At 39.3% G+C, this 20,783-nt stretch overlaps 1 protein-coding gene across 5 annotated transcripts in view; it reads left to right on the top strand.

Annotated features, from left to right (window-relative positions):
• The first annotated feature begins 5,215 nt into the window (after window positions 1-5,215).
• Window positions 5,216-20,783, top strand: part of sytl5 (synaptotagmin like 5) — a 75,620-nt gene continuing 60,052 nt past the window's right edge. For 2 of the 5 annotated variants that reach the window (XM_031896808.1, XM_012957616.3), the window contains exon 1: window positions 5,216-5,309. The gene's annotated coding sequence lies outside the window, so the exon portion shown is untranslated. Of the gene's footprint in view, window positions 5,310-20,599; window position 20,783 lie in introns of those variants that run through there. The other 3 variants (XM_012957617.3, XM_012957618.3, XM_002932801.4) reach the window with 3 other exon arrangements.

Genomic DNA, 20,783 nt, shown 5'->3' with positions numbered 1-20,783 from the left:
GGTATCATTTCTACAATACTCTTGTATTTGTGTTTTGTTGTTTTTTTATTATTATTTTTGACACTGGCTAACACGGTACTACAGTTTTTGTTTTGTGATTAACTTTAATAATGGAAATAATAACTAGCATAAAAAAATTCCATAAAGTTTGGGATCCAATACAGGTTACCCTAATGCAGGGGTGGGCAAACTACGGCCCGCGGGCCACATCCGGCCCCTTGGCCTTTTTAATCTGGCCAGCTGACGATGCCAAGTCTCATCACGCGAGACTTGGTGTCATTGGCGGGCCGGAATTAAAGAGACAAAGTGGGCGTAACGCTGGCCTGGCCCTGCCCGCCCTGGCCCGGTCCGGCCCGGGGGTAAGTAAATGTGGCCCGTGAGCCAAAAAGTTTGCCCACCCCTGCCCTAATGATTTAACTACACTCGCGAGCCGCAGTTTGCCGACCACTGGTTTACATGTATTGTAAAAACTAATAAAAAGTATTTCATATAATATATTTGTTTCATATAATATATTTGTTACCGCCAAATCATTCTTACTAACACTGTTTAAGTTTACCCAAGTTAGAATTGTATATGACATATTTAATAAAATGATTGTGCATGGGTAGACAACCTACTTGAATGCACTCATTATACATAGCCAACAGAAGTCACAACTGTAACAAATTTAACTAAAGCTTACTTCATATATCGCTTTCACTGTCATCATATGCACAGCTATAATATACATACACGTGTTTTTAAAAAAAATGTTATTAAAAAAAGAAACAATGATTGCTTATATCTCTAATGCAGGGGTCCTCAAACTTCTGACCCAAGGGGCCGTATCAAGGATCCCTCAGACTGTTGGGGGGCTGGACCGCCATCGCCAGCACCCCCCCTTCCTGTCGGCGGCAGCAGCGGCGGCGAAATGTGGCCCAAACAGGTCGCATTTCTCCCCAACTCCTCCCCCTGGCGCTCCCTTCGTCCTACCTGCCGTCTGTCCTTCCTCTCGGCTTCCCTGTCCCGCTGCCCGCTGAGTCCTCTCTCTCTGCTGCCAGGGGTGAGGACACAGCGGTGGGCCTGGTAAATACCCCTGGGGAGTCGTAGTTTGGGGACCGCTGCTCTAACGTGTATGCATAGTGTATGGCCAAATAAACCTTAATACAAATGCAAGCCTGTGCATCCCAGCTGTTAGACATGTGCTCCAGAGACCCATGTGTACAGATTAACTATGCATAACATACCTGTAGCAGTGAAACCATTCCTGTACGAACACATCTGTATTTGAATCAAACAGGGATTGCAATTGCTAAAGTAAACTGTTTCAGCTTCTAATTGTGTTCTTACCAGTGTAAGGTAGGCTTTCTGAGCAGGAGAGATTTTGACCACTTGGTGGCAGCACACAGCACTTTGAGTTTAACAAACAAACCAAAAGATGCAATGGGAAATCTGCCCAAAGTTTGTATGGTGAAAAAAATGGAATTTTAAGTAACTTTCCAGAATACTGGCCTCCTAGGGGCATTTAATCATGAGCCTATGATTACATACCCCTAGGAGGCATGAAACGCATAAAGCTATTTTTGTGATTATTTTGAAAATGTAAAATGAACTAGATTTTATTTTAAACTAAATAGCCATTTATAGTTTTCTACTTATTGGGGTCCAGACAAGTGCCAACCTGTTAAATACTGTTCCTGTATTTACTTCCTATACTGAAGGCCTGTTTGAGGTATGTGCACCTGGACCCATTATTTACTTTAGTAAACTTATGCCCTCTCCTTACATTGTGTGTATGAATCTGAAAGGGACTTAAGACAGTAAACTCCACTTGGTTAGGGATTAGAGGAAAACTGTACCCCCAGAAAGATTACACATACAGTGGAGGAAATAATTATTTGACCCCTCACTGATTTTGTAAGTTTGTCCAATGACAAAGAAATGAAAAGTCTCAGAACAGTATCATTTCAATGGTAGGTTTATTTTAACAGTGGCAGATAGCACATCAAAAGGAAAATCGAAAAAATAACTTTAAATAAAAGATAGCAACTGATTTGCATTTCATTGAGTGAAATAAGTTTTTGAACCCCTACCAACCATTAAGAGTTCTGGCTCCCACAGAGTGGTTAGACACTTCTACTCAATTAGTCAACCTCATTAAGGACACCTGTCTTAACTAGTCACCTGTATAAAAGACACCTGTCCACAGAATCAATCAATCAAGCAGACTCCAAACTCTCCAACATGGGAAAGACCAAAGAGCTGTCCAAGGATGTCAGAGACAAAATTGTAGACCTGCACAAGGCTGGAATGGGCTACAAAACCATTAGCAAGAAGCTGGGAGAGAAGGTGACAACTGTTGGTGCGATTGTTCGAAAATGAAAGGAGCACAAAATGACCATCAATCGACCTCGCTCTGGGGCTCCACGCAAGATCTCACCTCGTGGGGTGTCAATGATTCTGAGAAAGGTGAAAAAGCATCCTAGAACTACACGGGAGGAGTTAGTTAATGACCTCAAATTAGCAGGGACCACAGTCACCAAGAAAACCATTGGAAACACATTACACCGCAATGGATTAAAATCCTGCAGGGCTCGCAAGGTCCCCCTGCTCAAGAAGGCACATGTGCAGGGCCGTCTGAAGTTTGCCAATGAACACCTGAATGATTCTGTGAGTGACTGGGAGAAGGTGCTGTGGTCTGATGAGACCAAAATAGAGCTCTTTGGCATTAACTCAACTCGCTGTGTTTGGAGGAAGAAAAATGCTGCCTATGACCCCCAAAACACCGTCCCCACCGTCAAGCATGGGGGTGGAAACATTTTGCTTTGGGGATGTTTTTCTGCTAAGGGCACAGGACAACTTATTCGCATTAACGGGAAAATGGACGGAGCCATGTATCGTGAAATCCTGAACGACAACCTCCTTCCCTCTGCCAGGAAACTGAAAATGGGTCGTGGATGGGTGTTCCAGCACGACAATGACCCAAAACATACAGCAAAGGCAACAAAGGAGTGGCTCAAGAAGAAGCACATTAAGGTCATGGAGTGGCCTAGTCAGTCTCCGGACCTTAATCCAAAAACGTTTGACCTCTGTGCTTGCAAACAAGGGTTTTTCCACTAAGTATTAAGTCTTTTTTTGTTAGAGGGTTCAAAAACTTATTTCACTCAATGAAATGCAAATCAGTTGCTATCTTTTATTTAAAGTTATTTTTTCGATTTTCCTTTTGATGTGCTATCTGCCACTGTTAAAATAAACCTACCATTGAAATGATACTGTTCTGAGACTTTTCATTTCTTTGTCATTGGACAAACTTACAAAATCAGTGAGGGGTCAAATAATTATTTCCTCCACTGTACATGCATGTGTATATATACTGTATATATAGAGGTAAATTTTGCTCTTTTACAACTTTTCTCTTAATCCGCCTTCATTATTTAATAGTCAGTGTGCTCCCTCAAATATCAGCTGACAGGAAATAACAGCAGTTCTATCTATAACAGGAAGAAGTGTGACAGAACCCTGTCCATTAACTGGCTTATGCGACCTAACATGTACAGTCGTGGGCAAAAGTTTTGAGAATGACACAAGTATTAGCTTTCACAAAGTTTGCTGCTAAACTGCTTTTAGATCTTTGTTTCAGTTGTTTCTGTGATGTACTGAAATATAATTACAAGCACTTCGTACGTTTCAAAGGCTTTTATCGACAATTACATGACATTTATGCAAAGAGTCAGTATTTGCAGTGTTGGCCCTTCTTTTTCAGGACCTCTGCAATTCGACTGGGCATGCTCTAAATCAACTTCTGGGCCAAATCCTGACTGATAGCAACCCATTCTTTCATAATCACTTCTTGGAGTTTGTCAGAATTAGTGGGTTTTTGTTTGTCCACCCACCTCTTGAGGATTGACCACAAGTTCTCAATGGGATTAAGATCTGGGGAGTTTCCAGGCCATGGACCCAAAAGTTTAACGTTTTGGTCCCCGAGCCACTTAGTTATCACTTTTGCCTTATGGCACGGTGCTCCATTATGCTGGAAAATGCATTGTTCTTCACCAAACTGTTGTTGGATTGTTGGAAGAAGTTGCTGTTGGAGGGTGTTTTGGTACCATTCTTTATTCATGGCTGTGTTTTTGGGCAAAATTGTGAGTGAGCCCACTCCCTTGGATGAGAAGCAACCCCACACATGAATGGTCTCAGGATGCATTACTGTTGGCATGACACAAGACTGATGGTAGCGCTCACCTCTTCTTCTCCGGACAAGCCTTTTTCCAGATGCCCCAAACAATCGGAAAGCGGCTTCATCTGAGAATATGACTTTGCCCCAGTCCTCAGCAGTCCATTCACCATACTTTCTGCAGAAGATCAATCTGTCCCTGATGTTTTTTTTGGAGAGAAGTGGCTTCTTTGCTGCCCTTCTTGACACCAGGCCATCCTCCAAAAGTCTTCACCTCACTGTGCGTGCAGATGCGCTCACACCTGCCTGCTGCCATTCCTGAGCAAGCTCTGCACTGGTGGCACTCCGATCCCGCAGCTGAATCCTCTTTAGGAGATGATCCTGGCACTTGCTGGACTTTCTTTGACGCCCTGAAGCCTTCTTAACAAGAATTGAACCTCTTTCCTTGAAGTTCTTGATGATCCTATAAATTGTTGATTTAGGTGCAATCTTAGTAGCCACAATATCCTTGCCTGTGAAGTCATTCTTATGCAACGCAATGATGGCTGCACGCGTTTCTTAAGCAGCAACTTTTCCAATTTCCAATATTTATATAATTCTCAAAACTTTTGGCCACGACTGTATATGTGGCCTTGGCTTGTTTGTGGGCATTGTGAATCCAGGGGTGGTATGTAGTACTTCAAATGGCAATTTTCTATTTAGAACTACCCAATAGAACATACTACCAAAAAAATATAATTTTATGAAAATGTTTTATTTGTAGGAAGCAGGGTTTAACATATAAGCTGCTTTATGCCATATAGTTTTATAGAGATCTACATTGTTTTGGGGTATACTTTTCATTTAACATCAGTGATGAATAATAATATAGTATGGTAAAGAAAATATAACAAAAAAGGAAAAAAAACTGCACCCCCATATATGAAATAGGGATATCAACTGCAACTGCATTTTTCTTTCGCCACTAGATGGCGCAACTGAACCAGATCGCTTCAAAAAGCCTAATGCTCTGAACATGACGTCTTCAGATGTTAGTGATCACGGGGCCTCCTGCTCCCCTCCGCTGCCTGCAGCAGGATCAGCTGGAAGAGCAGGATGCTCGGCACAAACTAAGGGGCAAGCAGCTTTGCCTTGAGCTCACCTCCTGCATAAGGTAAGGCTTTTTTATTCCGCATATCAGTCACGCTTGCCTCTGCTTGTTATTTCCTTACCTCTGCTTGAGTTTTCCTTACACCTTTGAATTAGTGTCTATTTGGGACTGATGAGCGACCCGTGTGCATTAACTGTAATGGTCAGACCAGCTGTAGCCCACACAGGGCAGCTGGCATTAGCATTCAGCTGGCAGATTTGTGGGTACTGTATGGGGAGAGATTTTTTCCCAACAAAATCTGTGCTGCATAATCTCTAATTCTCTAAACATAGATACATTCTCTAAAAAGGGGTAGAAAGAAAAGTAAATGGGGATGAAACAAAGACTGACTGCACTTTTTGTGATGGCTTACTGCCTACCATGCTCTTCATGCACTGTTATGTGGTTAAACTTAACTTGCAGATACCATGAAACTTGCAGATAGAGACAGGAATGGTTTCTAACCATTGTTATAAGCATATTATGGTCCAATATGTATCTGGCACAGTACACAGAACCAGTGTTTGGCATTTTACCATCAGTAAAGTAAATCTCATTCATTAAAGGACATGTCAACCCCAACAATAATTTTTTGCCTAATAAAAGAAAACATAATTCTAAGCAACTTTAAAATATCAATTTATTAAAAAATGAGTGCTTTAATAGTTATTTGTAAATGTAATTGCTATTGAAAGCAGCATTTGCTAAACTCCTGGTTGTTACTTTTTAAACAATGTTGCAAGTGCCAGGCTCCCCCAGCAAGACAGGTCTGTAAAATCTGCTGCCTTGTGTTACATTGTTTCTAACGCCAGAGCCACAGGGCAGAGAATAGAAAGGACAGGCAGACACTGCTTTTAGCAGTTATATATACAAAAAACTCAAAAACCATTACAAATATGTAATGAATGTATATTGCAAAGTTGCTTAGAATTAAGTTTTCTTTTATTAGGCAAAAATTTACTTTTGGGGTTTACATTTCCTTTAAAGAGGGTTTCCCCCAAAACAGTCTGATATGTTAGGTGTCTTTAAATGTTACACAAACATTTTACGTGGTTTTAAAGTTATTTGTAAATGTAATTTCTGCTTAAAGTTGTATATTTCTTGTTCTTTACATGTTACACTCAAGTTGTCCTGACTTTTGAAACAGTGTAGCCAGAAGCCAGAAACCTGGATAAGAATTGATTTTTGCTACATTCTTTTAAGCATCAGAACCAGGAATGAGTGCAGAGAACAGAAAATGATAATCAAGAACTGCAGAAATTTACAAATAATTTTTTAACCAATTAACATTTTTAATTGATGTTTAAGGGAAAGTTGTTTGGAATTAGCATTTTTATCTTTCAAGCATAGGTATAGAGAGAGAAAGGAAGCAATAAGGTTACTGAACTGTGTGAGCAACACTAAAAGTGGCCATACACAAGCAGATTTAAGCTGCTGATTTGAGTCCTTTATACTGATTCGGCTTCTTATTTGTCTGTGTATGGGGACCACCGATGGCCCTACTTGACCAATATCTGGCCAAAAAATCAGCCAGGTGTCAGTCAGGCAGATTTGATTTTTTTTTGTTGGATTGGGGGCTGCATGGGCTTATTGATGCGTTCCTCGCTCCAACCTCCTATTTCTGTCATGTAATTTGACCATTTGGCGTTTGAGTGGCATATCTGTGAAAGATCCGCTCATTTGATAATGTATGGCTACCTTAACCTTCAGTTGTAGCAGCAACCCAATTATAAATCGCTGCAAATGTTTCAGCTATTAGTTGTGATTTAACAGGGATTTGGGTGTCTTTGTAAATAAAAGACTGCACTGGGGATGATTTACCACTGGCATATGTATCTGCCCATAGTGAAGTACCCAAAACTGTGCCTGACACCTTTTGGGAACAGTGTTTTTTTTCCAGACGAAAAATGTTTACTAGAGCATTTTTGGGTTGAAAAGTAACAGTACAGCTACTGCTACTTGTTTCCCATACAGATGGATAGATGGATGTTTGTGGCAGCTATGTCTGTGTTTGCCTTAGCTGGCCACCAGTACTTTTCAGAGCACACTACTTGCACTTGAATGAATGTGTACAGCTTTAATTTTCCTCTATGTTCCTTTATTTAGTTTGTGTCAATTTTTGGGGGGTTGTTTTAAACTATTTTCATCCTTTAATGATGTCCATACATCAAGATGGTATGTGCAGAAGTTAATATGTATCTAAAAGCTTAAAGGGAACCTGTCACCCAGACATAAAAAGCTGTATAATAAAAGGCCTTTTCAAATTAAACATGAAACCCAAATTCATTTTTATATTAACACAGCCAAACCCGTTATAAAGGCATTTAAAAATCCCAGCTGTCAATCATATATTGCTTTCCCCACCTCTATGCCTTAGGCATAGAGGCGGGACAGACAATAAATTTAGCTTTCCGTTCAGTACTACCTAGATGGCACTGAACATCTCACTTTCCCCTCCCTCCTCATCATCTAATTGTGTAGCCAGTGCAAGGGCATGGGCATCTGGTCCCCCATTCTGGGGCATAAACAAGATTTTGGCATGATACAAAGTTTGCCTTCATAACAGTGTCCACAAAATGGTGCCTGCCAGCTTTCTTTGATTGAGTGATTCCAAGACAGAAGGAAACAAGATTTATATTATTTATATAGCGTAAGTAACGTTTATTTTGATTAACTAACAATATAGAAAATAATTTGGAGTTATGTCTTTGGGGTGACAGGTCCCCTTTAAAGTATAGTTGCATTCTTCTAAATAGTACTCAAGGGTTGTTTTCGGTAACAGCAGGGCCTGGGCCCTGATAGTTCTGTAAAGGAAGTGAGTTGTCAAACCAGTAGTAATCATCAATGTATTCAGGGAGATATAGTTCAACAACAGGTAAAGGGCAGCTTTGGCAGCTTATTTATAAAGCCTCATTTACAGATGGGAGGGCATGGAGAGCAAAAACAAGCTTATGCTACTGTGTTTTTCTTACTTTGCACCCTGCACTGCTGTCTGTCTGTGTGTGCAGGCCCTTATGCTCCAGAATCTATTGTAAGCCAGAAGAAAAGTGATTTTATTCACAGAGAAAAAAAACAATTTTTATATTTTCTTTGCCTTTCCTTGTCATTGTCTCTGTTCATTGTTCATAGCTTCATTAGATTTTAATAGTTTTGTTTTTTTAGTTTTGTGTTTATTTTTCTTCCTTTGTTCATATTTGTTTAAACTGTTTTATTTTATGTTGCTAGAGCACTACTGTCTGCCAATATTCTTAGGCTCTGTAGGCTGTCTTTAGGTTGAACACCATTAGTTTAGTAAAAATAAAAGCAGCAAAAGCATTGTCACGGTGAATGTAAGGCCACAAAAATGCAGTTACACAAAACAGCCAATAAGTAATTTGTTTTATCTATCTTCTACCAGTTAGTACAAGGAAAGCAAAGATATAATTTGTTGCAGTGTGCTGCTGTACTGGTGCAATTTTGAAACTGTTAGTAAAGCAGCCCTTTTGTGCACTGCTATGAAGTTTCTATAGTAAAAGAGTTTTGGGTCAGACTGGCCCACTGGGCTACCAGGAAAACACCTTGTGGGCCCGAACCCTGTTGGGCCCTGCCACCTCCCTGCATCCTGAGAGAGTTTATTATTTGTTTTACCTGGAATATTCAAGGAGTTTGCTCTTCATGTAAATGCTTGTTTGAGTAATTGGTTTGTGCAAGATTTGAGACCAATATAAGGATGTTTTCACTCCTTGTGTGTATAACTTATAGGTTTATAAGCAGTAAATGTGTAGTGTGTTTTCTTACTCCGGCTTGGAACTGATTGTTGCAAAAGATTGCACATTGGTGCTGTTTTACAACATGCTAGATTTTATGGGTTTTATGGCTAGCAAATGCATGGAATGAGTTATTAGACATGAATTTAACATTATTATTATTATTATTATTATTATTATTTAACATTTGTCCCTAAACATCTATCCTTAGCCCTGTTCCTTAACTGGTACAAAACACCCATTATTGCCTATAGCACGATTCAGGGGAGTAAATACAGAGGAAGCAGGGTGCAAGGAGTGTAGAGGGCCCAGTAAGGTTCAAATTAATTAGCAATTTCAATATATCATGGTAGAATTGGTCAACTTAGCAATGTTTTGGGTCTTTAAATTGATTTTCCTGTGGTGCTCATTAGTATCTTGTTACACCACTGGCGGGATTTATTGTGGCATGAGTTATTTTTTGATGTCCCCTACTAATTTAACCACATCCTTACAAAATTGTGTGCTTCAGTGTTTTTACCAGTTCTATGGATGAAAGATAGAAACTAATACTAGCTTAAACGTAGTGGCATTGTGCACAAAAGCAGGCTAAACCATTGTAAACATGCCTGTGCCTATTAAATGCCTGTAAATAAGCAAACATGAACAAATCATCAGCAGATACAACTATTTTCTCAGTTTTATATTTGTATCAGGAGTATTTGCATGCTATCACCATTTGCTGTATTTTTCTTCCTATATTTATTATTTTTATTTTTGGTGCTGACACATTTACACATCATTTTGCAGAAATGCAAGCAGATCTAAACCACTAGTTTTCCTCATGAACCAAATACCCTGACTGTATGTGTGTTTTTGGAGTGTGAGAGGAAACCCATAAAAACACAGGGAGCATTTTTAAACATTATGCAAATGTAGCCTTAAATGGACCTGCAGTTCTAAGTATGGTCATTTATAGAGCACATTTTTTAAATGTCCAGTTAATGAAAATGTCCTACATCTACACCTAAAGGCATAAGTTTGTAACACAACAATAAAGGCATTAGTGGATTTGAAGGAAGATTTTTTTCATATATCTGTATAAGTATCACATAGTTACATAGTTACATAGTTACATAGGGTTGAAAAAAGACCAGTGTCCATCAAGTTCAACCCATCCAAGCAAACCCAGCACACCTAACCCACACCTACCAATCTATACACTCACATACATAAACTATAAATACAACCACTAGTACTAACTGTAGATATTAGTATCACAATAGCCTTGGATATTCTGATTGATGTAGTCACAATGTAGTCCACTTAAAGTGGACCTGTCACCCTTAGGAATAATTACAAATTGTTTTCTATTGTGTTTGTCAAGCAAAATAAACTTCAATGACACTATATACATTTTTTTAAACTTATTCCCTTCAGCACTGGAATTCACCATTGCAGAAAACAGGCAGACTCCATTTTGTGGATACTATTATTAAGGCAAGCTGTGCATCCTGCTAAAATCTTGTTTCTGTGCCAGTGTGGGGGGACCTGATGCCCATATCCATGCACTGGTTACACAATTAGATGGTGAGGAGGAAGGGGGAATGTGAGATGTGCAGTGACATCTAAGAAGTTCTGAGCTGAAAGTGAAAGTAACTGTCTGCCCCACCCCTATGCCTAAGTCATAAAGGCGGGGCAGACAATATATGATTGGCAGCTGGGACTTTTAAATGCTTATATAATGGGTATAGATGTGTTAATAAAAAAAAATAACTTTGGGTTACATGTTTAATTTGAAAAGGGCTTTTACTATACAGCTTTTTATGTCTGGGTCACAGGTCCACTTTAAAGTTCTTATTTGCTGCACTATTGTTACAAGTGTCATTGCAATATATATGTAGGTATGACTTGTTCTTCTTATTATTATGGTATGTTTTTTATATATATTGAATGTGAATATATTTTCTTAAAATTAAGTTATTAAGGTGAAAGCAAGAAGTGGAGTTGCTACAGAATCCAAAGCACTTCGTTCTAGGTTGTACAGATCAGAAGGAAAAAATAAAGATATTTTGTTGGTGCAAACCTGAGTAGTTATTCAAACCCCTTTTTACATTACATAATCTCAACTTTCATAAAAATGATATGATTTAAGTACCCTTATTCATGTGCTGGTTTCAGATCTATTTGTTTAATCTCATTTGTTGTTTTGTGAAGTGAATCATAGCGTTGAAATTGGTTGAATTCCAAACTGAGAATCCTCTGACCTTCCTTGCGAAGATTTTGTGATAGTTTCCCCTATGGCAGTTCAAATATGGCCCTGTCTGTTTGAATTAATCTTTATCACTTGTCCTTTAAAAGTATTCAGCAAGGTTAGTAAAGTCTTGAAATCTGCTGTCATTTCTGTGTAATGATGACAAAGACCCTGGGCTATCTTATTCTCTAAAGAAGAAAGAATGAAACCATGAAATATTGTGACCTTTTGTTCCATATGCATGACAGTACCCCAATTTTGTGAACCATAGCTTCTATAACTGGTTTTAAATGTGTTGAAATCAGGTGGCAGCAGGGGCGTTTCTGCCTCAGGCAGCAGCAACCAGAATACCGCCCCCCCCCCTCTGTTCGGCGCTTGCCTCTTCCATATTGGAGTGGGTCCTGGGGGGCCGCGTCACTAGTGCAGAGAGTGCTATTGCAAAATTTACTGCAACAAAAAAAGTCACCAAGACAAAATGTAGCCGAGGCAAAAAAGTTGCCATGACAGAAATGTCATGATACAAAAAATGCCCATTGACTATAAAGGAGAACTAAATCTTAACTTAAGGAATAGGCTAGAAATGTTGTACATAATATTTTGGGCTTCTGTACCAGCCCAAGGCAGCCGCAGCCCTTGGGCGCCGGGCCAGCGCCGGGCACCCCGAGGCCGCTCCCATTCGCTGCCCCAACCCCCCCCCGCACATGCGCATTCCCCCCGTGTGCTTATTCAAGCAGACATTTAAACTCACATACAGAGCAGTAGGGAGAGGTCCCCATTGGTCTGTATGGGAGCAAAATTTCGGTGCGGCAGGGTGGCATGCCGCCCCTAAATTTGTGCCGCTCTAGGCCCAGCCTTTGTGGTCTCGCCATAAATCCGGGCCTGCCTTTAGCAGGGAAGATCTGTGCCTCAAAAGATGCCCCCAGTAGCTCCCTATCTTCTTTTCTGCTGATTCCCTGCACATGCTTTGGGCTGCTGTGAGTTACTGAGCTTAGGGGCCAACGCACACTATAGTGTATATATAGAATATAAATGTAACAGTATAAGGCTGATTAGTAATTCCTTTGGATCCACATAAAATAGCACTTATGAAACCAGTGCAATTAGTATCAGAATTTAATATTCAGACCTGCAGAATCAGTTATATGACAGGCCAGCCTCATTTTCTGCTTGATAAGCTAAGCTTAGCTTCTCAACAGTTGCTCAGAGCATACTGAGCATGTGCACTGTCCTGGACAGTTCTAACAAAATCCAAGATGTGGAGCTGCTGTTACAACTGTAAAGACCTATATCATTACTACTATAGAGATGCTGAAACTTCTGGCTAGTGCAGTGAGTTTAATATATAAAATATGGCATTTCTAGCCATATTCAGTTTTAGAGTTTTAGGGTAAAGAAAGTATTACTTTTCTGGAAGCTTTTCGCAATGAGGGGCCTAAATAATCCAAATCAGCCCTCCATTAACTTTAAACTGTATGTGCTCAAAATGTAGTACAGATACCAGATTTATAGTTGCTTGAAGGCTCGAGCAATCATAAATCTGGCACTTAGAGTTTTCGAGCTGATGTTAAGCTGCAAATCCCAGCATTGCTGTTTTTGGGATGCAGGCAGTGGTAGCTTGAAAGCAGCCGGAATACAGCAGGTTGGGCAAAGATGATATATGTAAGCTCAGCCTTTCTGCATTGCTGGCACCCCCATCCACTCTTTTCCTTGGTGCTCGGTACTACTGAATATGCCAGAGCTTTAGAAATCAAAGCTTTATTCATAAACCATAATAAATAATATTGCATGATTTTGGACAACAAGAAAGAGCAGATGGGGTTCATTGCTTAGATATGAAAATGGAAAATTAAATGAGCAGATGTCTAAACTTCAGAAACTGGGGCTATGTTTAATTTGCATAGAAATAAAAGAAACTATTCATAAGCAATATAATTTCTTGTAATTCACAGAGATTTAAATAAAGGGAAGAAAATTGTGAATCATATCTGTGGAAGGTTACCATGGATAGCTCCTACTACTTAACATGGAAATTCACATAATGTAATGCAGTCTTTTTTAGATGTTACCTCTTAAGACCGTGCTTGTTCTTTTTCTAATTTATCACTTGAAACAACACTTTAACATGTTACCTTTTCATTGTTAATGACATGAGTGGCCTTCCTGAAAGTGCTAAAGATGGATTTGAATTTCCTACCTTGAGGATACCATGATTATATGGAGACCTGAAGTTCAAGATGGCTATATCATAGCTGATTCTACTGTATCTGGCTGACTGGCCTGCAGTCAGATACCTTATGAGTGGCTATACACCTGCATAACCACATTCTCTTGGTCTATTTTGTTTGACCAAACAGCTCAAACAATCTAAACTGCAGGACTCGCACTTCATGTTACCATCTGCCAATGGGTTATGCCCCTGCCTACATGTTGCATTGGCAGATGAGATTTTCAAAAGGACAGGATCAATTCAACAGTATCACAGGATGATCTGTCCAAATGGACCCCGAACTCACCACACAGTTGAGCACTATGGTCCAAATCAGACAAACTACCCTACCAAATCTGGGTGTGTATGGCAAGCTTTTCAAATATGAGAGTTTATACCTTTATAGTAACACACCCTTTTCAATCAAAAATATTTTATACTGAATAAGAACACAATAATGTATTAAGTAAAGTATGTAAACAAATAGAGTTTACAGTGTAGGAAAATGGGTAAACCCCTTTCATGCTGCTGATCTGTGGCGCTGAACAAAGTACTAGCATGTCAGATTCTACATTTCCAGGTTACATAGGTAATTTAAATTGAAAAAAGTCCATCAAGTTCAACCACTCTAAATGACCCCCAGTGCATATATATACACACTTATACTGATCTATCTATACATTCATATAAAAATATATATACACATGCCTATTCTTAAAGGAATTAATAGATGGGCACATCACCTGGCAGGGTATTTACCAATTTCACTGCTCTCAATGTAAAGAACCATTTTTCCTCCTTAATGTCATTTTTTTTGCAAGATCATACTGTAGTAGCCACTGACTGAAGTTATTTGTTATTTACACAAACCCTTCTCAATTATCTTATCATTTTGTTGTGGTGCCATCAATTTATAATGCATAATGTATTTCTCCGATTTTACATTTTCCTAGATATTACACCATTTTTTTTCTTGTCCCCTGAAAAACATAAGATGGGGGTTCTACTGTATAATTGTTTGTGTAAATCACTACTTACATATGCAGCCATGTACAGTAGTTGTTACGCTGTTACAGATTGTAATATTGCTGCTATTATTAAAAAGTTGTTTCATTCAAAAATCAGTTTTCGAACCATTGCTGCTGGCACCATTCTGTTGCACTTGGATTTATCTTGACGAAACAGTGGAGAAGCAACAAAGCACGTCAGCACAATCAATACTTTTAACTGTAATAACTTTTATATGAAGCATCATTCACAGAATTTTCAATTAAGGGAAAAATACCTGCAATTGTAGTGCTGATGTAAGAAAGTGATTTTGCTTTTTAGGTATAATTAACTTACTGTACACTTTATTTTACATCTTTGAAATCTGATTCTGCCTTAGGTGGTACACAAATTGATACACCAATTAAGTGGCTTGCCCCCAGCATTTAAGGCACTGTGCATTTATAACAGGTTTTGGTCATCTTTAAGCATGTCTGTGAGCATTAAATGATAAAAGGGCATTATTTAACTCTTGAGTTACACTGGGGGTCTATGGATAATATTTTGCTATTGTTATCACAATTATTTTCTTATGTGATAAGAACAGTATCATATCTCTATACTTTTATTTTATTGCAGTGTTCTGGGTTATTGTGGGACATGTTTGCATCACAAATCAGAAAGGGGTGGGTGATTTTTAACTGAACATAAAATGTCTTATTTATTAAAACACAAATTAGTACCAACGTTCTAGATTACCAACCCAGCCCCAGCAGGAAAAAAATAAATGGTGGTTATGCCCAGTATTTATGAATGTTGTTATAAGCAAGGATATCAGAGAAAAGAGGAGTAATCTCATTGAAGAGTTGGTAGGTTATAAAATAAAAATGATAGTTCAAAATATATTTCTAGAAACAATTCAGAACCCTAATATGCGCTTTTCAATTATTGTCTTTCAATGGTTTCTGGAACATGGTCCCAAATGCCTCTTGGCGAATAGTTTTTGTTTGCTCATGCTTATTTGCAAAGGTCAGGTTTTAATCACAAGTGTAACATTTCTCAGATACACATTTCAAAACTACAAAAATGTTGCAGGATTCACATTTGTGTCTTTATAGACTATAATTAATCTTCAAATAACCAATATTTGTTTTGACTATATATCATTTATTATTTTGGTTTATCATCACAAAGCATAAACAAAAGATGGCAAACATAGTCACATGTAGTTGTAATTGCAAGTAGTGATTTTATCACTATGAGGGCCCAGTATTTTTTAATGTGTGCTTGGTGGTGGGATAGACAGGGAGTATGTTTTACATTCTCAGTTGGTTTTGATAGGATTGTGACTTAGGAAAAGTACAGTAGCTTCAACAATTGGAGTTAAATTGCACATTTCAGACACACATGCTAATATAACCTTTAAAAACCCCACTAGCCAGATATGGAGAAAAATATCCTGTCTGCAGATTGAAACCAACGTAGATAGTGTCAGCAGTAGTTTGACTTTTTATTAGTCTGTCTAGTTTGTTTCAAGAGTATTAGTACGGTATATTAAACTTAACAGTGTTCTTGTAACCTAAGCTCTGAAGGAAAAAAAATTGCATTCATTGTGAGCAGAGCTTTAAAGTGCACCTATCACCCTCAAATTGTTTCCCCCACAAGAGGAGTGGGCTAAAAGAGCCTGCACTCTGGTTGGGGGGAACAATAGTTTTTAAAAAAAAATAGCCCCTTGTGTGGGCAGCCATGTTGTGACACTCACACGAGTGTTCATTATGTACATGCATGTGATGTAGGAGAGTGAATCACATCCACTGCTCTTACATTAGGTGCATGTGCATAATGAGCAAGTAGGGGAGACTCATTCATAATGTGCATTCCTCCTAGCAGGGCTTTATTTTTTTTTTAAATACTATTGTTTCCCCCCAACTGGAGTACAGGATTGGTGAATTTCAGAATTTCAGGCTTTCAATCAGCATTGTTTTTGTAATGGTTTTGTTTTGAACCAGACATCCCATGTAAAAACTGAATTGTAGCATTTAAAACTAGACAGGTGACAACCATTCAGTTGAGTTGGTCTTTTTTTTCTGCCCTTACCTGTTTAACTGGGATCTAATTTGAGGTATAAACTTGTTTTTTCTATAGCAGCATGGCTGATAGCTTATTGCTTATAGCTAAGGGGTTCCTGACCAATTGTTACTTCATTTTAGGGGTTAACCCCTAAATGTCTAAATTGTATGCATATATGAAGCCTACTCTACTTTTAAATCAATATGTGCGGTATCTTTACTTTAGGGGAATTCTGAAAACTGGTTACTATGATTGTCTTGCCAAAAGGACAAGGCTTGAAAACCACTGTGCATCCAACAGTGTTGACCTTGGTTTCTGAGAACAGGTATATTCTAAATCCATGAATGGATTATTCCGAGGGCATATATTTCCCACAATATACCACAGCTACGAATGGAGTGATGGTGTGCGAGAAAAGGATAGCAAGTGGGTAGGCGAGTGCTTTTTAAATGAGCAGAAAGGGGATCACATAGAAATTTGAGGGAACATTGGATACATATTTACTGTAATTCTAAATAGTAGTCGTACTTGTCCCTGTGTTTGCAGAGTTAGAAATGTATGCAGAACACTCATGTGGGCTATGTAAAAAAAAATTTTTTTGAAAATCAAGGCAGTATGTAATCTGAAGTATGCTCAATGTATGAATTCCAAATTTTGCCTTTTTATAGATCCCAGGTAAGATCTCATCTTTAGTATGTAGTGTCATTTTGTGCACTTAAAAAGTAATGGAGCAATTAAGTTGTGAGGAATGAAAAACAAGTTGGGGTTGTCTTTTCTGGACAACAGCAGTGTTGCCCCTTTCCTAGAAATGGCTACCACCTGAGCTAGCCACTGAATATACCTGAACTACAGCCAGTAATGCCGGGAGGTAATAACCTCACTTATCTCCTTAGACTGCCCTTACTAAATCCTCCTAGAGTGACTATAACAGGGCTGACTGAATTATCTGATCTGATGAAAGACCTCAATGTGTGTGTGTGTCATCCCCTTTTATATTGCAGCACACCACCTAGTGGTTACTGCTGAATTACATAGGAAATTCTCTTTTGACCAGGAAAGAGTACACACATAGGGAGCTTAACCCTATGGGTCCCTACACAACAATTAACACCAGAAATTAAATGGCCAAGGACTATCACCCGACATATGCTGTGACAATTTTCGCAACAGGTATAAAGAAAGAATGGTTTATGCAACACATATGAGTTCATAAAACAGGGTGGGAGGGAGATGCAGCTCCGGTCCGTGTTAGGAGCAGGAGCGCAGCGCCGGAGAGCGCGGCTGAAGAGGCAGGGGCAGGAAACAGGAGGGCACCTTCTCTAATTCGCTGCTCTGCGCAGCAAGAGGGATCGGGTGAGTTAACCCTTTACGCGCCCCGGGGGTCATTAGCATATTGCCAGCTCTCCAGTCCCTCAATGCTTTCTCTATTCTTTTCAGTGCTCTTCATATTTGTCCACACCACCAGCACAGCAAAGTACCCTTTAACAATTGTAGGGATCCCTTTGGGCCCCTTAGACTGGGCTCCCCTTTAGACAGGCAAACCAGTGGGTGGCCTTGTGGGATATGGACACCTAAGGGTGGTCCTAACTGGCTTTACTTCCCTATTTTTCCTTATCTGTACTGTTATAGGGCAGACCCCTCTATACTCAGGTTACAGTTTCTTAAGCTATCCCTTACAGGTTTAGCTCATTTAACCACTCCCCTTGTGCAGGCTATATAGTGTCTTGCACAAGGAAGTGTTTTCCTCTTTGGCTGCTGATCTGCTACCTGAAGCAGAGCTCCATCGAGCCTGGGTTCAGATCCGGCCCAGTAAGCCACTATCCATCCAAATTAAGTCGGGGACAGGGCCCCGTGAATGAGGAAAAGACAGTATAGCAGCATATTTCATAGCACCCTCTAGAAGTGGTGAGTTCAGACAGAATTATACAGAAAGAGCAGCCAGTTGCTCCATCCAGGATAATAGCAAAGGAGTAGTCTTCCTAACAGGCATTACTGGCTTTAGATTAGGGACACAGAAGTGCTAGGGAAATAGGTTAGCAAATATGCCTTGCCCTAACCTCCAAAAGAGCATGGGACTATGCCGGTGAGCTTTCCTACCTATCACTCTGTTGTTGTTCTACCTGCCCAATCCTCTTGATGAGAAGGGATACACAGGGGAGCATCATATTTCTGCTATTTATCCGAATTACATCAATTGTATAACTGCATACTGTGTAACATCTATTAAGTGAGTATTGAAATACCCTGATTACCATTGTCTTGGACAAATAAAGTACTATCCAGTTCATTCATAAGAATCCTCTGGCGTCCATTTATCTCTATTGCACCACACTACTTCAGCTAGTTGTAGTTCAACAACCCCTCAGCTCCATTATATACCTCCCACGTAGCGGAGGCCCACTCCTGTGCATTAAGGTCGCATGTAACACATGCTCTACAGCACGCTACTAGCCTGGGTTGGCCATTTTATAGCCAAATAGGTGTTACAGTTGTCTGTTACATGCCCGCTGCGTTCGCAGTGGCCGGCATTCAGTTATATAACACAGCTATTAGTTCATTAAGATGTTTTGGTACATGTGGAAAATAGATGGCAAGGACTAAGGAGGAAGTGTTTTTTCTAATAAAGCTGTGGCCGACCTGCACCCCACTTATGTGTCCGAGTTTTTCTTGCTAGGTTCAGTTAACTATAGTGTCAGGGAGGGAATAAGTCTCCACAGTCCACAGAACTATAACAAATAAACAGGCTGGATTCAGAAAACTCCAGAAAAAACTTACATTTTAGATTTGATCCAGATGTACTGAACCTCATTATGTTGTACTTCATTTCAAATTTAGTATTGAGTCATGTGACTATATATAATATAATATTCTCACAGATTAAAGCGATATTTTGCGCGTTTAACGCTTCATACGTGTTTGTGAATCAGGCGTTAGTACTATTTCTATTCGCTAATTAACGCAATGCGATATCAATAACGCTTTGCAAAAGTGCGTTTTTTGCGCATGCGATATGACACAAAAAAGCATGCGATAAGCGTGATCGACCTTTAGTGAATCGGCCCCTATGTGTCTTAGTATCAGTAAATGTTATTTAAAGGAGTTGTTCACCTTTAAATTTACTTTTAGTATGATGTAGTGATCCCCAACCTTTTTTACCCGTGAGCCACACTCAAGTGTAAAAAGAACTGGGGAGCAACAAAAAGCATGAAAAATTAGGATGCCAAATAAGGGCTGTGATTGGCTATTTGGTAGCTCCTATGTGGACTGGCAGCCTACATGAGGTTCTGTTTGGCAGTACAACTGGCTTTTATGCAACCAAAATTTGCCTCCAATCCAGAAATTCAAAAATAAGCACCTGCTTAAGGCCACTGGGAGCAAATCCAAGGGGTTGGGGAGCAACATGTTGCTCATGAACCATTGGTTGGGAATCACTGATGTAGAGAATGCTATTTTAAAATAGATTGAAATGGTCCTCGTGTTTTATATTTTTGGCCTTCTAGAATTGTTTAGCTTTTTGTGCAGCAACTCTCCAGTTTGGAAATTCAGCAGCTATCTGGTTGCTAGGGTCCAATTTAACCTAGCAACTAGGCAGTGGTTTGAAAAACAGATGGGAATATGAATAGAGGTGGGCCTAAATAGAAAGTGAAGTAATAAAAAGCAACAATAACAATAAAATGGTAGCCTTACAGAGCATTCATTTTCTGGCTGCTGGGGTCAGTGACCCCCATTTGAAAGCTGGAAAGAGTCAGAAGTGGAAGGAAAATAATTAAAAAACTATAGCAAATAAAAAAATGAAGACCAATTGAAAAGTTGCTAAGAATAGGCCATTTTTTAACATAGTAAGAGTTAATCTGAAGGTGAATCACATATAAACAATTACTGCATGTATTTGTTACTTATGCCAGTGCAAAATCATTGGTGCTTTAATCCTTTCAGAAAGGTTACACAATTGTGGTATCCCATAGAAAGGGAAATTTACTTCCTTGCGAGTTTTACTGACGTCACCTTGCAAAGTAAAAGGCAGTACAAGGGCGGTACCTTCTTGCTTCTGATATTAACCAGCAAACATAGTCCTGCTGGGTGTGCGTATGGTCCTCAAGTATTTCTGACAAGATTAGCTGGTTTTTCAAGTTTTACTGTATGGCTCATTGTAAATCTGCTATGTCTGTTTCATATGGATAATAACAAGCTTTGGTGAAGCACAAGGAAATGCTTTCTCGTGCCTGTTTAGAACAAGTGAATTAGTTACGTTAAGG

Source organism: Xenopus tropicalis, chromosome 2, assembly GCF_000004195.4.
Source record: "Xenopus tropicalis strain Nigerian chromosome 2, UCB_Xtro_10.0, whole genome shotgun sequence".
In the NCBI taxonomy this organism is placed as follows: Eukaryota; Metazoa; Chordata; class Amphibia; order Anura; family Pipidae; genus Xenopus; species Xenopus tropicalis.
This window is presented reverse-complemented; position numbering and strand designations above follow the sequence as displayed.